The sequence below is a fragment of the Brienomyrus brachyistius genome, unplaced genomic scaffold, assembly GCF_023856365.1.
Source record: "Brienomyrus brachyistius isolate T26 unplaced genomic scaffold, BBRACH_0.4 scaffold36, whole genome shotgun sequence".
NCBI classification, from domain to species: Eukaryota; Metazoa; Chordata; class Actinopteri; order Osteoglossiformes; family Mormyridae; genus Brienomyrus; species Brienomyrus brachyistius.
The window spans coordinates 2203622-2207943 of record NW_026042311.1 but is presented as its reverse complement, the minus strand read 5'-3'; the positions used below and the strand labels follow the sequence as shown (position 1 = coordinate 2207943).

The 4322-nt window shown below is 44.4% G+C and overlaps 1 long non-coding RNA gene across 2 annotated transcripts; it reads left to right on the top strand.

Moving 5' to 3' along the window:
- Positions 1 to 240: 240 nt before the first annotated feature.
- LOC125721929 (uncharacterized) lies at positions 241 to 1778 on the top strand. 2 transcript variants are annotated; one of them, XR_007386007.1, is made up of 5 exons: positions 241 to 305; positions 630 to 897; positions 1186 to 1217; positions 1410 to 1525; positions 1590 to 1778. It is a non-coding gene; the product is annotated as an uncharacterized LOC125721929 (long non-coding RNA). The 2 variants fall into 2 exon arrangements; XR_007386008.1 differs by lacking the exons at positions 1186 to 1217; positions 1410 to 1525; positions 1590 to 1778 and adding an exon at positions 1058 to 1106.
- Positions 1779 to 4322: the final 2544 nt, after the last annotated feature.

Below are 4322 nucleotides of genomic sequence, written 5' to 3'. Positions count from 1 at the left end.
GGTCCTCCGGGGGCTTCCATGCCCTTGGGGGGCCTCTGTATGTCTGGGGTCCGTGCCTCCTCCGTGTCTGCTTCGTGTCCTTGGGGATGGGGCTGTGGCTCCCCACACACACTACTAGACATTTACATGGAGAAACCTTTTGAACACCAGCGCACTCACACACACAGGTGTGCACACAGGGGTACAAACAGGTTCTCACAGACACATACAGGGGTACAAACAGGTTCTCAGACACACACAGGTGTACACACAGGTTCTCACAGACACGCACAGGTGTACACACAGGTTCTCACAGACACACACAGGTGTACAAACAGGAGTACAAACAGGTTCTCACAGACACACACAGGTGTACAAACAGGTTCTCACAGACACACACAGGAGTACAAACAGGAGTACAAACAGGTTCTCACAGACACACACAGGAGTACAAACAGGAGTACAAACAGGTTCTCACAGACACACACAGGAGTACAAACAGGTTCTCACAGACACACACAGGTGTACAAACAGGTTCTCACAGACACATACAGGTGTACAAACAGGTTCTCACAGACACAAACAGGTGTACACACAGGTACTCACAGACACATACAGGTGTACACACAGGTTCTCACAGACATACACAGGTGTACACACAGGTACTCACAGACACACACAGGTGTACACACAGGTTCTCACAGACATACACAGGTGTACACACAGGTACTCACAGACACACACAGGTGTACACACAGGTTCTCACAGACACACACAGGTGTACACACAGGTTCTCACAGACACACACAGGTGTACAAACAGGTTCTCACAGACACATACAGGTGTACAAACAGGTTCTCACAGACACATACAGGTGTACAAACAGGTTCTCACAGACACATACAGGTGTACACACAGGTACTCACAGACACATACAGGTGTACACACAGGTACTCACAGACACATACAGGTGTACACACAGGTACTCACAGTCACATACAGGTGTACACACAGGTACTCACAGACACATACAGGTGTACAAACAGGTACTCACAGACACACACAGGTATACAAACAGGTTCTCACAGACACATACAGGTGTACACACAGGTACTCACAGACACATACAGGTGTACACACAGGTACTCACAGTCACATACAGGTGTACACACAGGTACTCACAGACACATACAGGTGTACACACAGGTTCTCACAGACACATACAGGTGTACACACAGGTACTCACAGACACAAACAGGAGTACAAACAGGTTCTCACAGACACATACAGGTGTACAAACAGGTTCTCACAGACACATACAGGTGTACACACAGGTACTCACAGTCACATACAGGTGTACACACAGGTACTCACAGACACATACAGGTGTACACACAGGTTCTCACAGACACATACAGGTGTACAAACAGGTTCTCACAGACACACACAGGTGTACACACAGGTACTCACAGACACATACAGGTGTACACACAGGTACTCACAGACACATACAGGTGTACACACAGGTTCTCACAGACACATACAGGTGTACACTCAGGTACTCACAGTCACATACAGGTGTACACACAGGTACTCACAGACACATACAGGTGTACACACAGGTTCTCACAGACACATACAGGTGTACAAACAGGTTCTCACAGACACATACAGGTGTACACACAGGTTCTCACAGACACACACTGACTTGATCGGCTGTTGCTCCTTAACATGCTCATTGTGACTCGTACAGATGTTGGTTGTTGTTTTCTCTCATCAGCAGGTATTGAAGCAGATTATCTGTGGTTTTCTTTCTTTTTTTTCTCTTTTCTCTCGCTCTCTCTATTTCCCTTCTTCTCCGTTTTCGTTGTTCTGTCCCCCTCTCTCCCTCTCTTGAGGAAATAAATAAAAATGAATAAATAAATAGAAATAAAGTAGTCCTCCGCAGAAGGGGGCTGGTGGTGTGAATATATATAAAAAAATAACAAATTCCACAATAAAAATACCAATTAAAGCGTGTAAATTAACAGAATGTAACTGCTGTATCACAAAAAAATGCAGCAGTTTTAATATAGATCACTGTAATATCATGATTATGAAACGCTTTTTAATATCAAATATACGGACAAAGGGGTGGCATGGTGGTGCAGTGGTTAGCACTGTTACCTCACACCTCTGGGACCTGGGTTCGAGTCTCTGCCTGGGTCACATGTGTGTGGAGTTTGCATGTTCTCCCCATGTCGTCGTGGGGTTTCCTCCAGGTACTCCGGTTTCCTCCCACAGTCCAAATACATGCTGAGCCTAATTGGACTTGCTAAATTGCCCGTAGGTGTGCGTGTGAGCGTGAATGGTGTGTGAGTGTGCCCTGCTATGGGCTGGCCCCCCATCCTGGGTTGTTCCCTGCCTCGTGCCCATTGCTTCCAGGATAGGCCCCGGACCCCCCGCGACCCAGTGGGATAAGCGGTATAGAAAATGAATGGATGGATAGTCTTAGTACCCAGCCTCATAAGTGAAACCTGAGGGACTTTTGACTTGCAAAGCGATTTGTCCATCACATTCAAATGATTTTGATGGTGATGCCGCCAATCACTGTGTGTTAACATATCTTAGCAATTCTTTGGTCGTTTGACGCCAAACTTGGTATTTTTACTTGGGGCCACACCTTTGGGGAGTGCATCAAATTCTGTGTCATTTAACCACTGGGGTGGGACACGTTTCACTGACCTACAATATTTTTTCTAATACATTTTGATGTATTGGCCTTTCAAAAGTGGTTGTTATGACTGGGGATTGTCAGGATTTGTCAGTGTTTTTTGTAGCCTTTTGATCACCTTCATATCTATTCATAGACATCGTTTTTAAATGTGCAACAACATGGATTATTTGTGACTGTGAAAGTCATGACAGCCAGCTGATCGGCAGATTTATTTGCAAAGCCTTCACTACATAATGTTCATACCTCAATTCTTTTCATCTTTCCCAGCTAATGGCCTCCAGATTCTACCAGTAGTACAGAAGTACAGAGCAGCACTTTGTCACACTTTAAAGTGCAGTTCAGTCTTTAAAAAATCAACTATCTAAAGTGTGATTTTGATGATGTTACCACATGTTATATAGTAGTTAAGAAATTGAAGTCATTTTGGATAAAAGCGTCTGTTAAATGCTGCACATGTAAACCGAATGAATGTGAACCTAAATTAAATAATAAGACAGTGCCCTAAATTAAAAACTAACAGATGGAGGAGTGTAACTGCTGTTAGGATCAGTTATGCTGCTTTACATTTATTTAATTAATTTAAATATAAGAATGATTTAAACATAACTGAATCCGCAGCATTATTTGATTTAAATGAAGAATTTAGTAATTAACATAATTATAATTAAAGGCATACGTTTGTAAGGAGCTTTCTAGTATTTCTATAGAGGAACTAATCTGGCGTTTGAGTTGCGGTCTGGTCAGTTCTGCTGGTGACATTTTCGTTCCGATCAGGTAAGCGCGGGACTTGTTATGAGGCTGAGAAAGTGTTTTAATTTATAAGTGTCAATATTCATGGGGATTGGAGTTATTGTATAAGCTGCAGTCATAAGTTTTATTTCTTTAACTCCTCTTGAATTATCACGGCCAATGAGGTATGAGATTTTATGTCCAATTTGCAAGTTAATGGCGTGAGCGAGCTGTATTCTTGTTTGTCTTTGGTTATTTTTAGGAGAATGCCTGTGTTTTTGCTGATTAATTTTATGATTTATGTGCTTTTTTATCTAGTTCTCACGGCATGCCTGACCGAATAAATGCCCGTGATCAGAGATCAACTTGTGTTCGTTATTGAGGGGAGTTACAAGTGGAGGGGGCGCCGCGGTGGCCTCATAGGAAAGTTACGTATCATCATCATCATCGTCATCATCATCATCCATCCATCCATCCATTTTCCAAACCGCTTATCCTACTGGGTCACGGGCGTCTGGAGCCTATCCCAGAAGCAATGGGCACGAGGCAGGGAACAACCCAGGATGGAGGGTCAGCCCATTGCAGGGCACACTCACACACCATTCACTCACACATGCACACCTACGGGCAGTTTAGCAACTTCAATTAGCCTCAGCATGTTTTTGGACTGTGGGGGGGAAAACCGGAGTACCCGGAGGAAACCCCATGATGACATGGGGAGAACATGCAAACTCCACACACATGTGACCCAGGCGGAGACTCGAACCCGGGTCCCAGAGGTGTGAGGCAACAGTGCTGACCACTGCACCACCATGCCACCCACCAGAAAACCATACATGTTCTTAATCTCAAAATCAGTTCATCGTTTTCCCAGAAGGTGGCAGCACATCAACACTGC